The sequence below is a fragment of the Capra hircus genome, chromosome 11 (genome assembly GCF_001704415.2).
Source record: "Capra hircus breed San Clemente chromosome 11, ASM170441v1, whole genome shotgun sequence".
NCBI lineage: Eukaryota > Metazoa > Chordata > Mammalia > Artiodactyla > Bovidae > Capra > Capra hircus.
In genome coordinates, this window is record NC_030818.1 from 13,229,139 (window position 1) to 13,256,663 (window position 27,525).

General features: G+C 41.9%; 1 protein-coding gene across 2 annotated transcripts in view; it reads left to right on the top strand.

Annotated features, from left to right (window-relative positions):
- The window catches only part of PAIP2B (poly(A) binding protein interacting protein 2B), a 43,706-nt gene that overhangs the window by 10,192 nt on the left and 5,989 nt on the right, over positions 1-27,525 (top strand). The window lies entirely within an intron of this gene.

Sequence of the window (27,525 nt, forward strand, 5' to 3'; positions counted from 1 at the left end):
TAAGAGGATGTAAATGATATTGGATGAAATCAGGCTAGATGAGAACTGATGCCTGTTAAGTATCTATTTCAAACTAAATCTCTGATTATGGCTTGTTTTGTTATCTAACTTGTTAAAACACAGTGGATTGAGGGTGGGAGTTGTGAGGAATGTCTTAATTGGATGTCTTTATTCCATGTTAAGATAGAGTATACAGTACCCCTGGCTTTGGACATATAGAAGGAAACCCATTTTTCTACTTGCTGTAAACCAGTGGTGGTTCATAGGCATGTTGCTGGGCCCCACCCAGAGTTTCTGATTCCACAGGTCTAGGCTGAGGCCTCAGAGAAGGCAATGGCAACCCACTCCAGTACTCTTGCCTGGAGGATCCCATGGGCAGAGGAGCCTGGTGGGCTGCAGTCTGTGGGGTCGCAAAGAGTCTGACACATCTGAGCAACTTCACTTTGACTTTTCACTTTTGTGCATTGGAGAAGGAAATGGCAACCCACTCCAGTGTTCTTGCCTGGAGAATCCCAGGGACGGGGGAGCCTGGTGGGCTGCCGTCAATGGGGTCGCAGAGAGTTGGACACGACTGAAGCGACTTAGCAGCAGCAGCAGCAGGCTGGGGCCTGGTAATTTGCATTTCTAACAAGTTCCCAGGTGATACTGATGCTGCTGGGCCAGGGACTAAATTTTGAGAACCATTGCTGTATACTAACTGTAAATTCTAGAAATCTGGTTCTAGAAGAAAGCTGAATTTAGTCTGGGAGTGTAACAAGTGAGGAGGTTAGGGAGCAGATCATGAAAGACTCAACTGCTGCTGCTCAGCACAGTGTCTGAGTTCAGGAAATGAGCAGTATATAGGTATATGACACAATTCTTCTTTCATGATTGGAAATCCTAGCCAAATATCAAGTGAGAAATTTTATTTCATTTGCAAAGCTTAGAGACCAAGGGACTGGTCAAATAGGATTAAGTGATTAATCCCGTAAGAATGGGGGTTATTTTTATGTCTCTTCTACATTCCCCACTTAACATTTAGCCTTGCTTTAGAAGGGCTGATGTTTTAACTGGGAAAGTGCTTTGAGTGCTTATTAAAATGAAAGTTTTGTGTGTTTTTAAAGGATATTAGCTATATTTATTCTTAAAAAATTTTAAACAGTCATTTAAGAGAATAAGAAAAACTATTTTTGAAAAAGAAAACTCACTGGAATTATTTTATATGTTAGAGAATATCATCTGCTTCCTAAATCATTAGGCATCTTATGGATTTTTAAAAAGTGGTTCGGCATTACATTGTTTGAGGTAATACTAGTAATTCTCATAATCCTTCTGAAGATAAAAAATGAAGGCCAAAATCATAGACCTGGCATAGAAGCTGGGTGCAGGAGACAGCTATGAAGGAATAGACAGATACATGCACACATCTGCACACACACACACGTATAAAATATAATATATATTTTTAAAATTACAGTTATTATTTTAGCTAAAGACAAAGATACTTGTTCTGAATTTAGGCATCAGCCTCTGGAAGCCACACCTTTTCCTGAAGGAGTTTTGCTTCAACAGGTTTTTCTCACTTGTCTGCTACCTCGTTTCTGTTGTTCCACTGCTGACACCCTTAGCTGTCAAGTTGATCAGCTGGTCCCTCATTGACTGCTGGAGGAATAACTGGTATTACAGACAGTGGGTGGGACAGACTCCCTACTCAGAAACATTCTTGTTTTCCTCCCAGCCCCACAGAGGAGAATTAGGAGGAGGAAAAGGAGAGTAGAACTAGATCCTACAGGTCAGGCCAGTGCTTCTGAAGCTTCTCGCACGTCGGAAACAACCCGCTGGCTTTCTACTGTGCAGTATATTTGTGGGCCCCACCCAGAGACCTTCTGAATCTCGAGCTGATAGAATGCAGCCTGGGGGCTGCATTTTTAACAACTTCCGGAAGAAATCTTGTGTAGCCAGATGGACTCTATGCCTCAGGCTATATCAGTGCTGGTCCTAGGTGAATTTTCACTAGCAGTGGTAAAATAAAGGGCTTCCCAGTTGGCGCTAGTGGTAAAGAACCCACCTCCCAATGCAGGGGACAGAGAGATGCGGGTTCTATCCTTGAGTTGGGAAGATCCCCTGGAGGAGGGCATGGCAACCCACTAGACTATTCTTGCCTGGAGAATCCCATGGACAGAGGAGCCTGGCGGGCTACAGGCCATGGGGTCGCAAAGAGATATAGACACACCTGATGCAACTTTTTTTTTTGGGGGGGGGGTGTTAGTTCTAAAAGGTCTTGTAGGTCTTCATAAAACCATTCAACTTCAGCTTCTTCAGCGTTACTGGTTGGGGCGTAGACTTGGATAACTGTGATATTGAATGGTTTGGGAGACGAACAGAGATCATCCTGTCATTTTGGGGATTGCATCCAAGTACTGCATTTCGGACTCTTTTGTTGACCATGATGGCTACTCCATTTCTTCTGAGGGATTCCTGCCCACAGTAGTAGATATAATGGTCATCTGAGTTAAAGTCACCCATTCCAGTCCATTTTAGTTCGCTGATGCCTAGAATGTCGACGTTCACTCTTGCCATCTCCTGTTTGACCACTTCCAATTTGCCTTGATTCATGGACCTGACATTCCTGGTTCCTATGCAATATTGCTCTTTACAGCATCGGATCTTGGTTCTATCACCAGTCACATCCACAGCTGGGTATTGTTTTTGCTTTGGCTCCATCCCTTCATTCTTTCTGGAGTTATTTCTCCACTGATCTCCAGTAGCATATTGGGCACCTAATGCCCTGGGGAGTTCCTCTTTTGGTATCCTATCATTTTGCCTTTTCATACTGTTCATGGGGTTCTCAAGGCAAGAATACTGAAGAGGCTTGCCATTCCCTTCTCCAGTGGACCACATTCCGTAAGACCTCTCCACCGTGACCCGCCTGTCTTGGGTTGCCCTGCAGGCATGGCTTGGTTTCATTGAGTTAGACAAGGCTGTGGTCCTAGTGTGATTAGATTGACTAGTTTTCTGTGAGTATGGTTTCAGTGTGTCTGCCCTCTGATGCCCTCTTGCAACACCTACCATCTTACTTGGGTTTCTCTTACCTTGGGCGTGGGGTATCTCTTCACGGCTGCTCCAACAAGGCACAGCTGCTGCTCCTTACCTTGGACAAGGGATATCTCCTTACCGCTGCTGTTCCTGACCTTCAACGTGGGATAGCTCCTCTAGGCCCTCCTGTGCTGCCTGAAGTTAAACGGTTTTATGAAGACCTACAAGACCTTTTAGAACTAACACCCAAAAAAGATGTCCTTTTCATTATAGGAGACTGGAATGCAAATGTAGGAAGTCAAGAAACACCTGGAGTAACAGGCAAATTTGGCCTTGGAATAAGGAATGAAGCAGGGCAAAGACTAATAGAGTTTTGCCAAGAAAATGCACTGGTCATAGCAAACACCCTCTTCCAACAACACAAGAGAAGACTCTACACATGGACGTCACCAGATGGTCAACACCGAAATCAGATTGATTATATTCTTTGCAGCCAAAGATGGAGAAGCTCTATACAGTCAACAAAACCAAGTCCAGGAGCTGACTGTGGCTCAGATCATGAACTCCTTATTACCAAATTCAGACTCAAATTGAAGAAAGTAGGGGAAACCGCTAGACCATTCAGGTATGACCTAAATCAAATGCCTTATGATTATACAGTGGAAGTGAGAAATAGATTTAAGGGCCTAGATCTGATAGATAGACTGTCTGATGAACTATGGAATGAGGTTCGTGACATTGTACAGGAGACAGGGATCAAGACCATCCCCATGGAAAAGAAATGCAAAAAAGCAAAATGGCTGTCTGAGGAGGCCTTGCAAATAGCTGTGAAAAGAAGAGAGGCGAAAAGCCAAGGAGAAAAGGAAAGATACAAGCATCTGAATGCAGAGTTCCAAAGAATAGCAAGAAGAGAAAAGAAAGCCTTCTTCAGCGATCAATGCAAAGAAATAGAGAACAAGAACAGAATGGGAAAGACTAGAGATCTCTTCAAGAAAATTAGAGATACCAAGGGAACATTTCATGCAAAGATAGGCTCGATAAAGGACAGAAATTGTATGGGCCTAACAGAAGCAGAAAATATTAAGAAGAGGTGGCAAGAATACACAAGAACAGTACAAAAAAGATCTTCACAACCCAGATAATCATGATGATGTGATCACTAATCTAGAGCCAGATATATTGGAATGTGAAGTCAAGTGGGCCTTAGAAAGCATCGCTATGAACAAAGCTAGTAGAGGTGATGGAATTCCAGTGGAGCTATTTCAAATCCTGAAAGATGATGCTGTGAAAGTGCTGCACTCAATATGCCAGCAAACTTGGAAAACTCAGCAGTGGCCACAGGACTAGAGAAGGTCAGTTTTCATTCCAATTCCAAAGAAAGGCAATGCAAAAGAATGCTCAAACTACCGCACAGTTGCACTCATCTCACATGCTAGTAAAGTAATGCTCAAAATTCTCCAAGCCAGGCTTCAGCAATACGTGAACTGTGAACTCCCTGATGTTCAAGCTGGTTTTAGAAAAGGCAGAGGAACCAGAGATCAAATTGCCAACACCCGCTGGATCATGGAAAAAGCAAGAGAGTTCCAGAAAAAAATCTATTTCTGCTTTATTGACTATGCCAAAGCCTTTGACTGTGTGAATCACAATAAACTGGAAAATTCTGAAAGAGATGGGCATACCAGACCACCTGACCCGCCTCTTGAGAAATCTGTATGCAGGTCAGGAAGCAACAGTTAGAAGTGGACATGGAACAACAGACTGGTTCCAAATAGGAAAAGGAGTACATCAAGGCTGTATATTGTCACCCTGTTTATTTAACTTCTATGCAGAGTACATCATGAGAAACACTCGGCTGGAAGAAACACAAGCTGGAATCAAGATTGCTGGGAGAAATATCAATAACCTCATGTATGCAGATGACACCACCCTTATGGCAGAAAGTGAAGAGGAGCTAAAAAGCCTCTTGATGAAAGTGGAGAGAGAAAAAGTTGGCTTAAAGCTCAACATTCAGAAAACGAAGATCATAGCATCCGGTACCATCACTTCATGGGAAATAGATGGGGAAACAGTGGAAACAGTGTCAGACTTTATTTTTTTGGGCTCCAAAATCACTGCAGATGGTGACTGCAGCCATGAAATTTAAAGACGCTTACTCCTTGGACAAAAAGTTATGACCAACCTAGATAGTATATTCAAAAGCAGAGACATTACTTTGCCGACTAAGATCCGTCTAGTCAAGGCTATGGTTTTTCCTGTGGTCATGTATGGATGTGAAAGTTGGACTGTGAAGAAGGCTGAGCGCTGAAGAATTGATGCTTTTGAACTGTGGTGTTGGAGAAGACTCTTGAGAGTCCCTTGGACTGCAAGGAGATCCAACCAGTCCATTCTGAAGGAGATCAGCCCTGGGATTTCTTTGGAAGGAATGATGCTGAGGCTGAAGCTCCAGTACTTTGGCCACCTCATGTGAAGAGTTGACTCATTGGAAAAGACTCTGATGCTGGGAGGGATTGGGGGCAGGAGGAGAAGGGGACAACCGAGGATGAGATGGCTGGATGGCATCACGGACTTGATGGACGTGAGTCTGAGTGAACTCTGGGAGTTGGTGATGGACAGGGAGGCCTGGCGTGGTGCGATTCATGGGGTCGCAAAGGGTCAGACACGACTAAGCGACTGAACTGAACTGAACTGAACTGATGCAACTTAGCAGTTGGGCAGGTGGTAAAATAAAGTTAGGACCACATAGTGTTTTTTATAAAATTACATTTATTCAATACAAAGAATTATGAGTTTTTGCCTTAAATTAAGTCCTTTTTCTATTTTGTGGTGTTTAAAATATCCTTTTGTAAAATTATGTTGATACGGATGTTTTCTGGTCTTCCCTCATAGTTCAGTTGATAAAGAATCCGCCTGCAATGCAAGAGATCCTGGGTCAGGAAGATCCGCTGGAGAAGTGATAGGCTACCCACTCCAGTATTCTTAGGCTTCCCTGGTGGCTCAGCTGGTAAAGAATCCACCTGCAATGTGGGAGACCTAGGTTTGATCCCTGGGTTGGGAAGATCCCCTGGAGAAGGGAAAAGCCACCCACTCCAATATTCTGGCCTGGAGAATTCCGTGGACTGTAAGTCCATGGAGTCACAAAGAGTTGGACGCAACTAAGAGACTTTCACTTTCACTTTTCACTTTTCAAGGATGTTTTCTATCACCCTTATTTAGATAAAACAAATTATAATCTTATGTTGTCCTCGAAATACTTGTAAAAATTGATTGGTCTGTGAAATCCTAAAGATTGAGTATCTCTTATCTACTCATTCTTTTTAAGTCACTTTTTAAATACTTTGAAATACAGGTTCTTAGAGGGTCCTAAATCTTTGGCTAGATAAATTTTGGAATTCAGAACTTTTCAGATTTTAGAGATGCTTTTCTGTATGTTATCTAATGCCTCGGGGGTCTGGCATAGAACCCGTAGTCACATGCATTAATATTTCTGAGGAAAGCAAGAGTATTCACTCTCAGTAAGATAAATGAAGGCTATATATAGCTTCACATCAGTTCAGGCCAAGTTCTACTGTCAACTGAGTTTTGACATGAAAGCATATGGACATTTTTTAGCTTTTAGAGCTTTCTGGATTTTGGAGTTGTGCATAGGAATAGGATGGACGTATTTGGGGTCTGCTTTCTCAACCTCAAAGTGCCGGCAAGCTTCAAATTAAATGGAGCTGAGTGTGTTTATGGTAAGGAATAATTTATTCTGATTTAACACACTAGTGTGTGATGTGACCTCATTTGTATTTTCCTTCCAAAGACTAGTCCTTTTGTTGAGGGGCATTTTTCTTCAGCCTGGTTCCCCCAACTCCCATTTGCAATCTTTGTGAAAAATCAGTTTTACATATGAGCCATCTGGAACTAAAGTGAGAAGTGTGAGAGTGTAGAGTAGTGGCTAAGAGTGTGGGCTCTGGGCACAGAAAGACTTAAGTTTAAGCCCCAATTCTGGCACTCACTAGATGGCACCTTACTTTAAAACTAATCTCTGAATGTTGGAGATTTCATCTGAAAAACCAGACTGTCTACCTCAACAGGATTGCTGTGGAGATTAAGAATGTTAGTGAAGTACTTAGAAGAGCTTTTGTTTTCTTCTCCTCTTTTCCTGCTGGTATTTGGGTAGATTATCTGCTTCCCTCCATGTAACTGGATTTTCGTGTGGTTCCCTCTCTCTCCCTTAGAGGTTCTGGGTTGCTACACTTTCCCCATTCATGACCCGCTTCTGTTCCATTCTTGTGTCTTAGACATGAAATCCTGCCTCATCAATGATTTCCACACCAAAAAATCCACAGACTCCTAAGCTTTATATGGAGCTAGTAGTTTTACCAAAAATGGTACGTCTTAGGGTAGAGTCCATATTATGCAGTATGAGGCCGTTCACTATCTGAAATGTACCACTCATTTTTTTTCATCTTTACCTTACTCCAGCATTGTGTTCCCACTACCCAGGGAAATCTTTCACTTTCTCCCATGAAGCAATTCTCTTACTCTGGTCTCTCAAGGCTCACCTTCTACAGCAAATTAATTTTAAAGGAGTTTCTCCCACCCTAAATGGTACCTTTCCTAAAAAGATTTCTAGTGAATACAGTTTCCTTAACCTGATTACACGTGCATTTCAACTGCTTAGCTCCTTTTTCCTTGCTATGATGTGGAAAACAATTCTTTTTTTCTAGAAATATATCAAATAAAATGAGTATGTGGTCCTTTTTGGTAATATTTGTTGAGATTCATATTATAGATTTCTTCCAGTTTAGATAATTCTCTCTCTTGGTAAGACTCTGCAGCTAGTGAAGAGAATGTTACAGCCACCTGGTGTTATTAAATGCTAAAATAGTAAATAAGAACATGTAAAATATTTTCAAAGAATAGAATTAGGAGGGGTTTTTTTTTCCCCTCAAGAGTAAGTTAGTTAACCTGTAAAAACAGATTCCTGAGTGATACTGTCACTCACTGGCTGTGGGGAATAATTGTTAATACTCAGTGAAGAATGCTTAGCCTATGTCCAGGCCCCTGAAAGCATTGGGCTTCCCTTCCTAAGATGTGAAATTTAGAATATAGCATTCTAGAAATGGTAGTTTGTCAACAGATTGTTTATTAAAGACTTGGTGGACACATAAAAGCATGCTAGAAAATGTAAAGGGGCTTCCCTGGTGGCTGAAGAGGGTAAAGAATCTGCCTGCCGTACAGGAGACGCAGGTTCGATCCCTGGGTCAGGAAGATCCCAGGGAGAACAGCATAGCAACCCACTCCAGTATTCTTGCCTGGAGAATCCCAGGGACAGAGGGGCCTGGCAGGCTACAGTCCATGGGGTTGCAAGGAGTCAGACACAACTGAGTGACTAACACACATACAGAAAGTATAAAAGACTTGATTTTTGCCTTCAGGAAACTTCTAAGATTATAAAATAGACCATTCCCCAAATAAATAGAGAGTAATTATCACTGGAGTATATGTATAATCAGTTGTAAAATAGGGATGGAGGTGGAGGAGACCTTAGGCAGAGATTGTATTTAGGCTTCTATAGTGGCATTTCTAATATTATTATACATTTATACATTTTAAAAGCAAGTTAAACTGCCATCATATCAGTCTAAGACATTTAGAAGCCTTTGTTATTCAGAAAAGTTACACATTTCATATGTAATAATTTGCTTATAGGAATATTTTGGTTAATGTTATCTGTTAAAGATTTCAGTTTGCAATATCTTCCCTGGTAGTAGCATTTAATACCTTGCGTTTAGTAGCACTTAGTATTTAGTAGCATTTAATACTGTATGTGAAGATTAAAGTCCTCAACCACTGCTTGATGTTATTCTAGGAGGACAGACAATTGAGGGACTTCACCTGGGGAAGCAGAACGTGCTGTTGACTGTAATCAGGTGTTGATTCTGCCTTTGGAAGTGGCTTTAAATGCTGTATAGAGAATAGTTGATGTCTGTTCTGTACATTTCCCAGTAGAATAATTGTCATATCACAGAACAGCCTAGGCATTGTTTATAAAGGTTTGTGAGTTGTTAGTTAGATTTAAAATGTAATAATCAGATAAGTAAATAAGGCAATTAATTAATTAGTGAAATACTTGGTAGTTAAGACTTCTCAGATCAAAGAACTTATTATACTTGGCCATTAGTTTGTTTTTTGGCTTCTTCTTGCAGCATGCAGGATCATAGTTCCCCAAACAGGGATTAAACCTGTATCCCCTACATTGGAAGTGTGGAGTTGTAACCACTGGAAACCATGAATTTTTTTTTTAATTAAAAATTTTTTTTGCAAAGAGCATTCACAAGGTTGATGTTTTGTAAAACACCAGTTTGAGAACTGCTGACATGTAAGAATTAGGGAAATTGAGATTGTTCTATTCCACATAGTGTTTGCCACTGTCTCAGAGGAATTGTTCTTAGTCTTTAGTCTTTCTGTATATCAGACTCCCCTATAGCAGTTAATAGGCAAAAATACAGTGCTGGGGGACTTCCCTGGTGGGCCAGTGGTTAAGAAGCTACCTTTCAATGCAGGGGACACAGGTTTGATCCCTGGTGAGGGAGCTAAGATCCCACATGCCACAGCTAAGACTCAATGCAGCCAAAAATAAAGAAATGAATATTTACCAAGAAAAAAATACATATATGTATATATACAAATGTCGGGCCTTCGCTCAGGCCCAACAAATTATATTGCTTAGCAAGCATATTAACATTCTCTTGGCAAGTTCTTTTCTTGCATCCAATGAAAGATAACTGATGGAGCATTTGTGTATTGAGGTCAATATAGGAAAGCCTAGCAGTGTGATTCCAGAGAAGGCAATGGCACCCCACTCCAGTACTCTTGCCTGGAAAATCCCATGGGCGGAGGAGCCTGGTTGACTGTAGTCCATGGGGTCGCACAGGGTCGGACATGACTGAGGCGACTGAGCAGCAGCAGCAGCAGCAGCAGTGTGATTACTTACTTGTTTTCTGTTAAAGGCCATGCAGCTTCTGTGAGAACAAATGAAATGGAAATAGAGGTGACAGGTCATTCTAATTCAAGACTGACCTAAAACTTGTTTTAAAATCTCTGTACACATACCTTACCTGTCCTCCGTACCCTCCCCACCTCAAAAAAGTTGAACCACTCATTTGTCTCCTTTACACCTCGATCTTCCACCAGATGATGGAGAAAAGTTGATGGGCTTATATACTTAGTAAAACTTTGTAAACAAGGAGCCAGATAAATTAGTGCAAAATATAACGTCCTACATTGTGAAAGGAAAATCAAAGTGGAGTCTGTTCTGCTAAGAGAGCTCTTTAAAATGGAGCTGGGAGTCTATTAGTTTGTTTTGTTGTTATTGTTGTTCTTGAGAGGCCATTAGTGAAGTAACATCTCAACCTGAATGGAGTCGGACCTTTTGACCTGATAAAGTCATCCAGAACACTTATGAAACCCTTACCCTAAGATAGCAGTAACAGTCTGTCTGCTTACCGGACCTCTACCCTATAACAACTTAGCCTTAAGGACAAACATTTTCCTATTTTTGTCAGAGTCAAGCGCAGTTCTCACCAGTGATTTTTATTCTTCAGTTTATTAATGTGGTGCACCACATTGATTGATTTGCAGATATTGCACAACTCTTGTATCCTTGGGATAAGTCCCACTTGATATTGGTGTGTGTGCATGCATCCTCAGTCACTTTCTTGTGTCTGACTCTTTGCAACCCTTTGGACAGTAGCCTACCAGGCTCCTCTGTCCATGGGGTTTTTCAGGCAAGAGTACTGGAGTGGGTTGCCATTTTCTTCTCCAGGGGATCCTCCACACCCAGGGATTGAACCCACATCTCCTGCGTCTCCCGCATTGCAGGATCCGTATTCCACTGAGTCATCAGGGAAGCATCCCTTTAAAGCATTGTTGGATTCAGTTTGCTAATGTTTTATTGAGGATTTTTGCCTCTATGTTTATCATGATACTAGCATATAATTTTATTATTTTGTTGTATCTTTGTCGAGTTTAGGTATCAGGGCGATGCTGGTTGATAGAATGAGTTTGGAAGCATTTCTTACTCTGCAGATTTTTGGAATGGTTTAAGAAAGAACAGTGTTAACTCTTCTCTAGGTCTTTGGTAGAATTCACCTGTGAAGCCATCTGGTTCTACACTTTGTTTCTTGGGCATTGTTGTTGTTACTGATGTAATTTCAGGACTGTTTATTAATCTGTTCACATTTTTCTTTTCTTCCTGTTGAATCTTGGGATATTGTATATCTCTAGGAATTTGTCCTCTTTTAGTTGGACCATTTTATTTGCATATAGTTGCTTATATTAATCTCTTATGATCCTTTATATTTCCGTGTTGTTGGTAATAACTTTTTTTCATTTCTGATTTCATTTATTTGGGCCCTCTCTCTTTTTTTCGTAATGTGTCTGGCTAATGGTTTATCAATTTTATTTCTCTTTTCAAAAACCCAATTCTTAGTTCCAGTCACCTTTTCTCTTTTTTCATGTCTATTTCATTTATTTCTACTCTCATCTTTATGATGTCTTTCCTTCTGCTAACTTTGGGCTTTGCCCTTCTTCTTCTAGTTTGTTTAGTGTGAGTGTAGGTGGTTTATTTCAGACTTCCTTATTTTCTGAGATCGGCTTGCGTCACCGTAAACTCACCAGCTCAGGCTGCATCCCGTAGGATTTGGATCATGGTGTTTTTGTTTTTATTTGTCTCCAGGTATTTTTTAAATTTCTTCTTTGATTTCTTAAGTGATCCATTGGTTGTTTAGTAGCATATTGTTTATCCTCTACATGTTTCGGACTCTTTTGTTGACTATGATGGCTATTCCATTTCTTCTAAGGGATTCCTGCCCACAGTTGTAGATATAAAGGTCATCTGAGTTAAATCCACCGGTTCCAGTCCATCTTAGTTCACTGATTCCTAGAATGTTGGTATTCACTCTTGTCATCTCCTGTTTGACCACTTCCAATTTGCCTTGATTCATGGACCTGACATTCCAGGTTCCTATGCAATATTGCTCTTTACAGCATCGGACCTTGCTTCTGTCACCAGTCCCATCCACAGCTGGGTACTGTTTTTGCTTTGGCTCCATCCCTTCATTCTTTCTGGAGTTATTTCTCCACTGATCTCCAGTAGCATATTGGGCACCTACCGACCTGGGGAGTTCACTTTTCAGTGTCCTATCTTTTTGCCTTTTCATACTGTTCATGGGGTTCTCAAGGCAAGAATACAGAAGTGGTTTGCCATTCTCTTCTCCAGTGGACCACATTCTGTCAGACCTCTCCACCATGACCCGCCTGTCTTGAGTGTCCGTATATGGCATGGCTTAGTTTATTGAGTTAGACAAGTCTGTGGACTGTGCAAGCAGATTGGCCTGTTGTCTGTGATTGTGGTTTCAGGCTCTCTGCCCTCTGATTCTCTCTCTCAGTGCCTACTGTCTTACTTAGGTTTCTCTTACCTTGGGCGTGGGGTATCTCTTCACGGCTGCTCCAGCAAAGCATGATCTCTGTTCGTTTCCAAGGCAAACCATTCATTGTCACAGTAATCCAAGTCGATGCACCAACCACTAATGCTGAAGAAGCTGAAGTTGAACAGTTCTATGAAGACTTACAAGACCTTCTAGAACTAACACCCAAAAAAGATGTCCTTCTCATTATAGGGGACTGGAATACAAAAGTTGGAAGTCAAGAAACACATGGAGTAACAGGCAAATTTGGCCTTGGAGTACAGAATGAAGCAGGGCAAAGGCTAATAGAGTTCTGCCAAGAGAACACACTGGTCATAGCAAACACCCTCTTCCAACAACACAAGAGAAGACTACACATGGACATCACGAGATGGTCAACACCAAAATCAGATTGATTATATTCTTTGCAGCCAAAGATGGAGAAGCTCTATACAGTCAACAAAAACAAGACCAGGAGCTGACTGTGGCTCAGATCATGAACTCCTTATTGCCAAATTCGGACTGAAATTGAAGAAAGTAGAGAAAACCACTAGACCATTCAGGTATGACCTATATCAAATCCCTTATGACTATACAGTGTAAGTGAGAAATATATTTAAGGGACTAGATCTGATAGACAGAGTGCCTGATGGACTATGGACAGAGATTCATGACATTGTACAGGAGACAAGAATCAAGACCATTCCCCAAAAAAAGAAATGCAAGAAAGCAAAATGGCTGTCTGAGGAGGCCTTACAAATAGCTGTGAAAAGAAGGGAAGCGAAAAGCAAAGGAGAACAGGAAAGATATTCCCATTTGAATGCAGAGTTCCAAAGAATGGCAAGGAGAGATAAGAAAGCCTTCTTCAGTGATCAGTGCAAAGAAATAGAGGAAAAGAACAGAATGGGAAAGACTAGAGATCTCTTCAAGAAAATTAGAGATACCAAGGGAACATTTCATGCAAAGATGGGCTCAATAAAGGACAGAAATGGTAGGGACCTAACAGAAGCAGAAGATATTAAGAAGAGGTGGCAACAATACACAGAAGAACTGTACTAAAAAGATCTTCATGGCCAAGATAATCACAATGGTGTGATCACTCACCTAGAACCAGACATCCTGGAATGTGAAGTCAAGTGGGACTTAGGAAGCATCACTACGAATAAAGCTAGTGGAGGTAATGGGATTCCAGTTGAGCTATTTCAAATCCTTAAAGATGATGCTGTGAAAGTGCTGCACTCAATACGCCAGCAAATTTGGAAAACTCAACAGTGGCCACAGGACTGGAAAAGGTCAGTTTCATTCCAATCCCAAAGAAAGGCAATGCCAAAGAAAGCTCAAACTACCACACAATTGCACTCATCTCCCACGCTAGTAAAGTAATGCTCAAAATTCTCCAAGCCAGGCTTCAGCAATACGTGAACCGTGACCTTCCAGGTGTTCAAGCTGGTTTTAGAAAAGGCAGAGGAACCAGAGATCAAATTACCAACATCCGCTGGATCATGTAAAAAGCAAGGGAGTTCCAGAAAAACATCTGTTTCTGCTCTATTGACTATGCCAAAGCCTTTGACTGTGTGAATCAGAATAAGCTGTGGAAAATTCTGAAAGAGATGGGAATACCAGACCACCCGACCTGCCTCTTGAGAAGCCTGTATGAAGGTCAGGAAGCAACAGCTAGAACTGGACATGGAACAACAGACTGGTACCAAATAGGAAAAGGAGTACATCAAGGCTGTATATTGTCACCCTGCTTATTTAACTTATATGCAGAGTACATCATGAGAAACGCTGGGCTGGAGGAAGCAGAAGCTAGAATCAAGATCGCCAAGAGAAATATCAATAACCTCAGATATGCAGATGACACCACCCTTATGGCACAAAGCGAAGAAGAACTAAAGAGCCTCTTGATGAAAGTGAAAGAGGAGAGTGAAAAGTTGGCTTAAGGCTCAGCTGAAAACAAAGATCATGGCATCTGATCCCATCACTTCATGGGAAATAGATGGGGAAACAGTGGTAACAGTGGCTGACTTTATTTTTCTGGGCTCCAAAGTCACTGCAGATGGTGATTGCAGCCGTGAAATTAAAAGACGCTTACTCCTTGGAAGAAAAGTTACGACCAACCTAGACAGCATATTTGAAAGCAGAGACATTACTTTGCCAACAAAGGTCGGTCTAGTCAAGGCTATGGTTTTCCCAGTGGCCATGTATAGATGTGAGTTGGACTATAAAGAAAGCTGAGTGCCGAAGAATTGATGCATTTGAACTGTGGTGTTGGAGAAGACTCTTGAGAGTCCCTTGGACTGCAAGGAGATCCAACCAGTCCAATCTAAAGGAGATCAGTCCTAGGTGTTCATTGGTAGGACTGATGTTGAAGCTGAAACTCCAATACTTTTGGCCACCTGATGCGAAGAGTGGACTCATTTTAAAAGACCCTGATGCTGGGAAAGATTGAGGGCAAGAGGAGAAGGGGACGACAGAGAATGAGATGGTTGGATGGCATCACCAACTCAATGGACATGGGTTTTGGTGAACTCTGGGAGTTGGTGATGGACAGGGAGGCCTGGCATGCTGTGATTCAAAGGGTTGCAAAGAGTTGGACACAACTGAGCGACTGAACTGAACTGAATTACATGTTTACATTTTTGCAGTGTTTTTCTTATAGTTAATATTCTGGTCACATAGCATTCTGGTTGAAAAAATGCTTCATAGGATTTCAATTTTCTTAATTTTACTAAGGCTTAGCTGTGATCTATCCTGGAGAATGTGCTCCCTGTGTATTTGAAAAGAATGTATTCTGCTGCTTTGGATGGAATGTTCTATGTATATCTGTTAAGTCCATCTGATCTAATGTATCATTTAAGGCTAGTGTTTCTTTATTGATTTACTCTCTGGGTGATCTGTTCATTAATGTAAATGAGGTGGTAAAGTCTTCTACCATGATTTCATTACTGTTGATTTCTCCCTTTATGTCTATATTTACGTTATGTTAATATTTGCTTTCTATATGTACGTCCTCCTATGTTGGATGCATATACATTTACAGTTGTTATAGTTTCCTTTTGGATTAATCCCTCAATCATTATGTAATATCCTTCTTTGTCTCCTGTAACAGTCTTTGTTTTAAATTCTATTTTGCCCGTATAGGTATTGCTATCCTGGCTTTCTTTTGATTTCCATTTGCATGGAGTATCTTGTTCCATCCCTTTACTTTCAGTCTGTATATTGCTTTAGGTATGAAGTGAATCTCTTGTAGGCAGTATATATATGTGTGAAAGTGAAGTCACTCAGTCACGTCTGATTCTTTGTGACCCCATGGACTGTAGCCTACTAGGCTCCTCTGTCTGTGGGATTTTTCAGGCAAGAGTACTGGAGTGGGTTGCCATTTCTTTCTTCAGGGGATCTTCCCAACCTAGAGATCGAACCTGGGTCTTGCCCATTGCAGGCAGACACTTTACCGTCTGAGCCACCAGGGAAGCCCGAGAATACTGGAGTGGGTAGCCAGCCTTTCTCCAGAAGATCTTCCCGACCCAGGAATCCAAACTGGGTTTCCTGCATTGCAGATGGATTCTTTACCAACTGAGCTATCAGGGAAGCCTATATATATACGTAAAAGTCTTGTTTTTATAGTCCATTCAGCCACTCTTTGTTTTTTGATTGGAGTCTTTGGTCTCTTTACATTTAAAGTAATTATTGATAGATGTGTATTTATTGCCATTTTATTCTTTGTATTTGTAGTTCCTTTTTGTCCTTTTATTTTGCTTTTGTTCTCTTCTCTTGTGTGGGCTTCCCTGGTGGCTCAGCTGGTAAAGAATCCGCCTGCAGTGCTGAAGACCTGGGTTTGATCCCTGGGTTGGGAAGATTCCCTGGAGAAGGGAAAGGCTACCCACTCTAGTATTCTGGCCTGCAGAATTCCACGGACTGTATATAGTCCATGGGGTCCAAAGAGTCAGAGATAACTGAGCAACTTTTACTTTCATTTGTGATTTAATGACTGTTTTAGTGTTGCATTTGAATTTTTTCTCTTTCTTGTGTGTGTATCTATTATAGATTTTGGGTTCATGGTTACAGTGAGGTGTATTTATAGCAATATGTTTATTTAAGTTGCCGATCTCTTAATTTCAAGCACATATTAACAACTCTGCATTTTTACTCCCTTCTCCTCATGATTACTATTTTTGTCATATTTTACCATTTTGTTTTGACTCCTTTAATTGAAGATATAGATGATTTTACTAGTTTTATTCTTTAACCTTCCTACTAACTCTGTATGTAGTTAAATTTATTACCTTTAGTGTATATTTGACTTTAATATACACAGTGAGCTTTTTTCTTTCATAGTTTTCAGGCTCCTAGTTGCGGCCATTTCTTTTTTGCTTAGAGAAGTCCCTTAAACATTTCTTGTAAAGCTGGTTTGGTAGTGCTGAAATCTTTTAGCTTTTGCGTCTTTTAAAACTTTTGAGGACTTCCCTGGTGGTACACTGCATAGGAATCTGCCTACCAATGCAGGGGACCATGGGTTTGATCTCTGGTCCAGGAAGATTCCACATGGTGCAGAGCAGCTAAGCCCATGTGCCGCAACTGCTGAGCCTGTGCTGTGGAGCCTGCGAGCCACATTTACAGAGCCCCCGTGTTGCAACTGCTGAAGCCTGTGTGCATTGAGCCTGTGCTCCACAACAGCAATGAGAGGGCTTCCCAGCTGGTGCTAGTCGTAAAAAAAAAAAAAAAAAGCTCACCTGCCAGTGCAAGAGACTTCAGAGATTCAGGTTCAGTCCCTGAGTTGGGAAGATCCCCTGGAGGAGGAAATGGCAACACACTCCAATATTCTTGTCTGGAGAATCCCTTGTACAGAGGAGCCTGGCAGGGCTACAGTCCATAGCATCCCCAAAGAGTCAGACACAACTGAAGTGACTTAGCGCACATGCACTGCGATGAGAAACCCGTGCACTGCAATAAGAGTAGCCCCTGCTTGCCCCAACTGGAGGAAGCCCACGCTTAACGGTGGAGACCCAGTGCAACCAAAAGTAAATATATTTGAAAAAAGGTTTAATCTCTCCATCAAATCTGAATGAAAGCCTTGCCAGGTGGAATATTCTTGGTTGTAGGGTTTTCCCTTTTATCTCTTTAATCATATTGTGCCAGTCCTTTCTGGCCTTTAGAGTTTCTGCTGAAAATTCAGCTGACAGCCTTATGGGCGTTACTGTGTATGTAACTCATTGCTTTTCCCTTGCTGCTTTTAATATTTTATCTTCATCTTTAATTTTTGCCATTTTAATTACAGTGTGTCTTGGTGTGGCCCTCTTTGAATTGATCCTGCTTGGCACTCTGTGTTTCCTGGACCTGGCTGTTTCCTTTTACAGGTTAGGAAAGTTTTCAACTATTATATATTCAGATATGTTCTCTGCCCCACTCATCAGGCAACTTTTAACAATCTTATCCCCTTTTGTCTTTATGACTCTTTGTTTTCCTCGCAACACTCTGTTTTAGTTCAGTTCAGTCACTTAGTCATGTCCGACTCTTTGTGACCCCATGGGCTGCAGCACGCCAGGCTTCCCTATCACCAACTCCCTGGAGCTTACTCAAATTCATGTCCATCGGGTCAGTGATGGCATCCAGCCATCTCATCCTCTGTCATCCTCATCTCCTCCTGTCTTCAATCTTTCCCAGCATCAAGGTCTTTTCAGATGAGTCAGTTCTTCGCATCAGGTAGCTGAAGTATTGCAGTTTCAGCTTCAGCATCAGTCCTTCCAATGAATATTCAGGGTTGATTTCCTTTAGGATTGACTGGTTTGATCTCCTTGAAGTCCAAGAGACTCTCAAGAGTCTTCCCTAACACCACAGTTCAAAAGCATCAGTTCTTCAGCACTCAGCTTTCCTTATAGTCTGACTCTCACATCCATGCATGACTACTGGAAAAACCATAGCTTTGAGTAGATGGATCTTTGTCGGCAAAGTAATGTCTCTGCTTTTTAATATGCTGTCTAGGTTGGTCATAGCTTTTCTTCCAAGAAGCAAGCATCTTTTAATGTCATGGCTGCAGTCACCATCTGCAGTGATTTTGGAGCTCAAGAAAATAAAATCTCTCACTGTTTCCCCTCTTCTGGGGTTACCCAAATCTGTGGTTCCTGAATTCCAATTCTTAAGATCCCAAATAAACTCATTTCTTATTTGCAGCCTCCTGCGTTGTTTTTGGTTGACAGTATGTATTTAAAATTTATAAAATTACTTTCTATAGTGCTTATGTAGCTTTAAAATTTGTGGATATATGTATACACATATATATGACTATGAAAAAGTAGAAGAGAAAACAAAAGCAAAGTTCTAGAGTTAGAGTTTGGTAGGTTTATCCAGCAACTGTTGGGACAGGGAGACTTACATTCCTGCCACCAGGGAAGTGAAAGTCTGCCATGGAGTTAAGAGTGTTTCATGGAGTAAGGCTTTGTAATGGATTACATGTCTCTCCCAATGTGCTTCCCTTCCTCTGACTTTATGCTCATCATCCATTCTTAATGAGTAATTCTCTTTTACTATAACTAACTGCTACTAATTAGGAATCCCAGGCATTTAGATTTTGAATCATCAGAATGTATTAGCTATTCAAAAGAATAAACAAGTAAGTGTCTCTTCCTACCTTCCCCTAGCCTGTACTATCAGCTTTTCCTTCTTTCTCCTTTATTTCCAGCCTCTCCCTCTCCACCAGACTCTTTCTGTGAACATTTAAACATGTTCTGGGCTCTCCAGTCTTTAAAAATAAAGTTTCCAGGGACCTTCCATCCCTCTGGTTCCTGTTCATTCCTCTGCCTTTCCTTGGCACCTGGCCCCTTGAAAGAGTTTTGATTACTTCCTGTCAGCTGCAATTCATATCTCATCCATTTTACTTTCTCCCTCATTTCTGTTCAAGGATCCTGCTTTCATTGTGGTCATAAGATATCTCCATGGTCCTAAATTCTATAGACACTTCTCAGCCTTCCTTTTGACCTTGCATCCCTGGTGGCTCAGCTGGTAAAGAATCCACTTCCAATACTGAAGACCTGGGTGCGTTCCCTGGGTTGCGAAGATCCCCTGGAGAAGGGAATGGCTACCCACTCCAGTATTCTGACCTGGCGAATTCCATGGACTGTGTATAGTCCATGGGGTCACAAAGAGTCAGACACGACTGAGCGACTTTCACTTTCACTGAGTGACTTTCACTTTCACTTTCACTTCAGCCTTCAACATACCTGCCTTACTTACACAGTCCTCTGTGTCTAATGGGGCAGATTATTACAAACTAGAAGCTTAAAACAACATGAGTTTTTTCTCTTACCATCTGGAGGCTAGAAGTCAAAAATTGAAAGTCAATAAACAGAAAATCAGGCTGGACTCTCTCTGGAGATTGCAGAGGAGAATCTGTTCTTTGCCTGTTCAACTTGTGGTGCCTGTAGGCATTCCTTGACTTGTGGCCCCACCACTCCAATCTCTGCCTCCCCAGTCACATTGCCTCCTTTTCTCCATGTCAAATCTCCTGCTTTTCTCTTAGAAGACACTTACCATCAGATTTAGGGCCTCCTGGGATAATGCAGGATGATCTGCTTATCTCAAGGTCCTTAATGTAGTTACGTCTACAAGGACCCCTATTCCAAATAATGTAGTCTTCACAGATTCTTGGCATTAGAATCTGAACATATCTTTTTGGGGGCTACCTTTCAACTCACTATAAGCGAAGGGTTCTGTCTTCCCTTGATTTCTGTGGCGTCACACTCTTCTGGCTTCCTTCTCAGTCTCCTTGTCTCTCTCCTTGTCTTACCTGACTTTGCCCTCTCTCCCTAGGCAACATTCGAGGCCCATGACTCCGGGCACCATGTGTGTAGACGACTATTCCAGAGTTCTGTATTAGTCACACCTCTCCTGTTGACGCATACAAGCAAGCTACCTGTGTCACCATTTGAGTACTTCAGAGGCGTTGCACTTAATGTGTCCAGTACAGAACGCATCACCCGTTACACCTTGAATCCCCATCCCCACCCAAGGAAAATCCGCCCTTCCCGGGGAGTTCCCTCGCTCAGCGAGTGACACCACCCCTCACCCAGCTGCTGGTGCCAGAGTCATCCTCGGTATCTGCCTTGCCTTGTCTCCCCACATCCAGTTCCTCACCAGAAAAGCCTAAAATAGGTCTGGAATCTCCTCTCTTCTTACTGCCATTGTCCTAGTCTAAGCAGCTGCCTTTGTTTTTCATCTGGGTTAGTGCATTAGCTGCCTCACTGGTCTCCCATTGTCCTCTCTCAGTCTCTCCAATCCATTTTCCATATGGCAGCCTGAGCAACACAAAATATGAATTGAGTCATGTCGCTGTGCCGCTGAGCACCACTCTCAGTGGCTTTCATTGCTTTTCGGATGATCTCCAAAATTCTTCATGTAGCCCCTGGTGTCCTAGATGATCAGGTCCATCTGCCTCTGCACCCGCATCTCTCTTCTTTGGCCGTTCTCCAAGGAAGGAGGTTCTCCTCTGACTCAAACTATATGCGTATGTACCTTCTTACAGTTCTTGAAAGTTCCCTCCTGCCTCTGAATCCTTGCACATGGTTTTCCCTCTCTTCCCTCCTGCTAGCTAACAAATTTTTCAGGTATCAATCGAAATGTTGCTTGTTCAGGGACACCCTTCTTAGCCATCCCCCACTCCTGAACTAGATTGGGTCTTCCTGTCTTCTAATAGTCCCTTTTGCCTTTCCTTTTAATTTAATACTAATTATTCTTAACTATTTGCTTATCTCTCTCCTGAGAGAATGTAAATACCGTCAGTGAAACAACTGTGTACCTTGTGAAAATAGCTGTCAAGCACAGGGCTGAGGGTGGACACACAGATTCTAGTGAGTGAGCGCATCTAATTACCTGAGTTACTAAGATGTAACTGGGAAAGACCAAAGCCTGAATCTAGTGGCAACATGTTTGAAGTAAATTAACATGTAAAACTGTTACTCACAATGTTTAATTTTTTAAATCGTATTCACCAGACTGATTTGTGGTGCTGGAGAAGACTCCTTAGAGTCCCCTGGACTGCACGGGGATCAAACAGTCATTCCTAAAGGAAACCAACCCTGAATATTCATTGGAAGGATTGATGCTGAAGCTGAAGCTCCAATAGTTTGGCCACCCGATGTGAAGAGCTGGCTCATTGGAAAAGACCCTGATGCTGAGAAAGATTGAAGGCAAAGGAGAAGGGGGCGGCAGAGAATGATATGGTTAGATAGCATTACCAACTCAGTGGATGTGAATTTGAACAAACTCCAGGAGATAGTGAAGGACAGAGGAGACTGGTGTGCTGTAGTCTATGGGGTCACAAAGAGTCGGACACGACTTAACGACTGAATGACAACAACCAGACTGAATGAAGTTAACAAAACTGCAAAAAATAGAATAGTAGAGACTAGTTTTAATATAAACTAAATAGACTTTTTCCCAATAATTGAGTCAATAGTTCCAAGTATTCTTGACAGTCAAGTTGTTATCCTGGGCATAATCTAGTTTTAGCTTCTGAAAAAAAAATCTCATCTAGGTTCAAAAAAAAAATAGCCAAGTTTTGGATTGGAAAAATTGTTGAATCTGAAAGTTGTGATTTTTCAAAGTGTTGAACTGATGAAGTATGTATTCTGGAAATATCCTAGGTATATTAAACGTCTTCAAGTTCTTTGTGGTTGGGAACCAAGACCTCTGTTTCAAGCCAAATATCTTAAACACAAACTCTTGACCGAGGTAAAGTGCTAAATCATATGCTTGGCAGGAGCTTAGCATTCCTGTTTTGACTACATGCTTTGCCATCTTCAGCCAAATGACAATCATTATTTTCCATTTTCAGTATGTTTGCCACACATTTAAGAGGGAAAGTGAGATGGAGGCGGGGAATGAGTCTCAAATAGTTCTTAGATTTCTTAATGCAGTTTAGATACAAACCGGACATCAACTCCTTTATGTGCTATTGAGTCTAGTTCTTGAAGAACTCCTCAAACAGTGACCTGCTTCAGACTCCACGTTTGCCTTCTTAATAGATGCCTGGCAACTGGTGGTTTGTATGGCAGAGCTAGATGTCCGCGTTTACTGAATACCTGTGTTATTTATTTATTATTATATAAGAACTTACCCCAAAGTTTAGCAGGCTAAAACAATAAACATTTAGTATCACAGTTCCTGTGGGTCAGGAATCTGGGAGCAGCCCAGCTGGGTGCCCCTACCTCAGAGTCTCATAAAGTTCAAGTGGTCTCATCTGAGGACTTGATGGTGGGAAGATGACCTTCGAAACTTGCATGCTTGTTAACGAGACTGAGTAACTGGGAATTCCCTGGTGGTCCAAGGGTTAGGACTTGGCTGTTTCACTGCTGGGGTCCTCAAATTCAATCCCTTTTTGGGGAACTAAGATTCCACAAGCCAAGCAGAGCTGCCCAAAAAACAAAAAAAAAAATTGAACTCCTAGTCACATGGCCCTCTCCATAGTGTAGCTGACAACAGAGCAGCCATTCTGATTTGTGACCTACTTTTGTAACCAAGCATTTTCCCCATCTCTGGAGGCTTAGGGGACATTTTCTTTGTCTCCACTAGACTAGAATTTCACAGTGATGTGACTTGGTGTGGGAGGATCAAAGTCATGAAAGTGAACTATCAAAATAAGATGGTTAGAGAAACACCGTGCTTTTGGAAGGCAAGCATGATGGCTGGTGAGCTGGAGAGGAGCTGGAAACAGAGAGTGTTACATGCAGCTTTGGAAACAGGACAGTTAAGGAAGTTACAGGCAGTGGTCCTGTCTTACCTACTGTCTTCCCCAAGTTGGATGGCATTTCTCAAGGGTGCCTAGGATTTACCATTCTTCAGCCAAACCTCCCCATGCTCACCCCATTACGAATGTCAAGAGGCACATTAAGCACCAGGTGTCACTGTCACACAGTGGGCCTGCAAACCAGTGTTGTTATTGAACCAACCCAGCACCCCTGTTTGCTTAGCCGCTGAACCAGTACCTCCTTTGGTCTTTAGCAATGTCTGGGTGTTTTTTTTTTTAAGTGAGGTTGGACAGAATATATACTTTAAGTTATAGCATAAATTTGAAATTTCTTTATAAATTGTTAGTTCAGTTCAGTCGCTCAGTCATGTCCGACTCTGTGACCCCATGAATCGTAGCACGCCAGGCCTCCCTGTCCATCACCAACTCCCGCAGTTCACTGAAACTCACGTCCATCGAGTCGGTGATGCCATCCAGCCATTTCATCCTCTGTCGTCCCCTTCTCCTCCTGCCCCCAATCCCTCCCAGTCTTTTCCAGTGAGTCAACTCTTCGCATCAGGTGGCCAAAGTACTGGAGTTTCAGCCTCAGCATCATTCCTTCCAAAGAAATCCCAGGGCTGATCTCCTTCAGAATGGACTGGTTGGATCTCCTTGCAGTCCAAGGGACTCTCAAGAGTCTTCTCCAGCACCACAGTTCAAAAGCATCAATTCTTCAGTGCTCAGCCTTCTTCACAGTCCAACTCTCACATCCATACATGACTACTATTGTTAAGCACTATACAAATTAAGCTCTTGGATTGCTGCCGTTTAGAGAAACCAAACTTCCCAATTGTTTGGAAAAGGTGGAATTGTATAAAATACAATTCCACACTATGTAACCTACTGTGGAGAGAACAATTTTCGTAGTATTGACAGTCCCAATCACAGTGTTTTTTGCTTTTCTAAAGTGTTTGTGTTTAAAAAAAAAAAACAACTTTTTAAAATGTTTACATTAAATTAGATAATATCCCCATGTTGAGTTGTGGTAATTTTCCATTCCCTTTCTCATGAACAGGTATATCCTGCAATGTATTCTCTATGCTCTGCCCTTCTCTTGAATTAGGATTATTCTGTTCTTTCCTCCCCTGCTTTCCCTTTCTCCTGACGGTCATGGGCACTCAGGATTTATTTTGGTGGCAAAGGCAGATGTTTTAGAAAATGGATGTCTGATTCTCTGTGGGTGACTTCCATAATGTGGAGAGAAATCACTATGTTGATAGTAAGTGAAGTGAAATGAAGGTTGCTTAGTTGTGTCCGACTTGTTTGTGACCCTATGGACTATACAGTCCATGGAATTCTCCAGGCCAGCATACTGGAGTGGGTAGCCTTTCCCTTCTCCAGGGGATCTTCCCAACCCAGGGATTGAACCCAGGTCTCCCACATTGCAGACAGATTCTCTACCAGCTGAGCCACCAGGGAAGCCCAAGAATACTGGGGTGGGTAGCCTATCCCTTTTCCAGGGGATCTTCCTGACCCAGAGATCAAATTGGGGTCTTCTGCACTGCAGGCAGATTCTTTACCAACTGAGCTATGAGAATAGTAAGTAACTGCCAAATGAATCTTTGGAAAGTGCTGTCCATCAAAGTTCAAGACCTGTTAAGTCTCTGATTAGAAATACCTATTTACTCAGTTGCCCTGATGTTCGGAACATACTTGCTTCTATCATTGTTATGCTGAAAATGGAAGTGGTAAAAATAAAAACTGGTTTCCCCCCTTTTATAGCCGTATGGGATTATTATTCTGGAGCAGTATTTGAAAAAATCATTGATTTCTTTTGTCTCTGTCTGCTGCTGCTAAGTCGCTTCAGTCGTGTCCGACTCTGTGTGACCCCATAGACGGCAGCCCACCAGGCTTCCCCGTCCCTGGGATTCTCCAGGCAAGAACACTGGAGTGGGTTGCCATTTCCTTCGCCAGTGCATGAAAGTGAAAAGTGAAAGAGAAGTCGCTCAGTCGTGTCCGACTCTTCGCGACCCCATGGACCGCAGCCTACCAGGCTCCTCTGTCCGTGGGATATTCCAGGCAAGAGTACTGGAGTGGGGTGCCATCGCCTTCTCCGGTCTCTGTCTAAAATATAGTAAACGGATATATTTCATACTAGGTGGCCTAATTAAACCAACAGTGAATTACATGAGTTCTGTCTTAAATTCTCTTTGAACTATCGATGAATTATTTTTCATCTTTTTTTATACAATTTTATTTACTGGGTCTTCGTTGCTGTGCACTGGCCTTTTCTCTAGTTGGGGTGAACAGGGGCTTCTTACTGCTTCTTCTCTTTTTATGGAGCATGGGCTCTAGGGCACATGGGCGTAAGTAGTTGCGGTGTGTGGGCTCAGTAGTAGTGGTTCCCAGGCTCTAGACCACGGGCTCAATAGTTGCGGCACGTGGGCTTAGTCACTCCACAGCATGTTGGATCTTCCCAGGCCAGGGGTCGAAGTGTCCCCTGCGTTGGTAGGCGGATTCTTTACCACTGAGCCACCAGGGAAGCCCATATTCTTATTACTCTTCACAACTGTACTTTGTCTTTTAAGATTATATTTTCTAATGTTCATAACAGGTTTGAAAGTTGAAAAAACTTCAGTAACTTTTAGTGTACCCAGAAGCAGAGAAGAACTTTTTCATGAATGTTACCAAGAGAGAAATAAGTGAAAAATAATGCATTAAAACTTAGAGGTGCCCCCAGGGAGCGCTGGGGAGAGGACTGAGCTGAGACTGAAAGGAGCAGACAGGCTGGAAAGGGAAAATTGCCTGAGCACGACCATCCATGGGTATTTATGAAGTTCCTAATATTGAGGAAGATTACAAAATGTAAAAGCGTTTCATCTCATGTTTCAGGAGGTGAGAATCTAACTAAGAAGAGAAAGAGTATACATATGAAACAGAGTAGTTAAGTAGTATTAAGACGATGCTCATTACCTACAAGAGCTTAGAGGAGGTACTATAGAGCGTAAAGACTACAGTGCTCCGTCTTTGTTTATCTGGTTATTTTTGGCTGTGCTAGGTCTTCACTGCTGTGCCCAGGCTTCACTAGTTGCAGCGACCGGGGCTGCTCCTTAGTTTCGGTACGAGGGCCTCTCACTGCAGTAGCTTGTCTCGCTGCGGAGCGCGAGCTCTAGGTGCTTGGCCTCGGTAGCTGTGGTGCGAGGGCTTGGTCCATAGCATGTGGTTTCTCCCTGAACCAGGGGTCGTGCCTGCGTCCCCTGCGTTGGCTGGCAGATTCTTAACCTCTGGACCCCCAGGAAAGTCCTACAACTGTTTTTGAAGAATGGTTAAATTTTAAATAAAGAACTGAAAATAAATACATTCCAGATGATAGCAAGCATACCAAAATGAATTTGGAAGCCAAAAGAATACTCATGAGTGCAGATGAACAGGCACTTACATAATACCAGTGGGAATTTAAACTCTAGGCAGCTTGGCCATAAATCACGAGCCTTAAACAAACATTCTTTCCTATATGGCAGTTCTATTTTTAGGAATTATCTTAAGAAAATCATTAGAGAAATTGAACACAAGAAGTTCATCCCACCTTTATAATACAGAAATGCTGGAAACACACCAACTGACAGAATGTCTATATTAATATGGAAATGAAAAAGAGCAAATGATGGAACATCATGCTGTTACTATAAGAATGGGTGCTTGGGGAATGGGTGTGTGTATATGTGTCCTTAGGTACATAGGGGAAGTCAGCAAGCTTATATCCACCACATTGTGAATCATTTTTAACTCTGTATAGTTAGACAGCTGATGACCTTACTTTTTTCCTTTCCAATGTGATAAACATGTATTATTTTTTGAAATAGGTTTTAAAGAAAAACAGAGCTTAATAAGAATCAGAATAGGGACTTCCCTGGTAGTCCAGTGGCTAAGATTCTGTGCTTCCAGTGGAGGGGGCCCGGGTTTAATCCCTGGTTGAGGAACTAGATCTCACATGCTGCAACTCAGAGTTCACATGCTGAAATTAAAGATCCTGCATGCCACAGCTAAGACCCAGCACAAGCAAAAAAAAAAAAAGAAGAAAACAAACAAAAAAATCAGAATAAGGGGCAGCCATTTACAATGTTTATTAAGAATGTATTTTTTCTACCTTTTTAAATGTTAGGGAAGCTATGATCTTGGTTAGGTTCTAGAACTTACAGAAATTTGGCTTGAAAAGGTCCTGTCCCACCCAGCACACATCCCACTTGGCTAGAAAGGCTAATTGAGCTGAGATGTTTTTTAACTCTTAAAGAATTGTACATCTGTATAGGTAACTAGTTACAGACTAGCATTTTC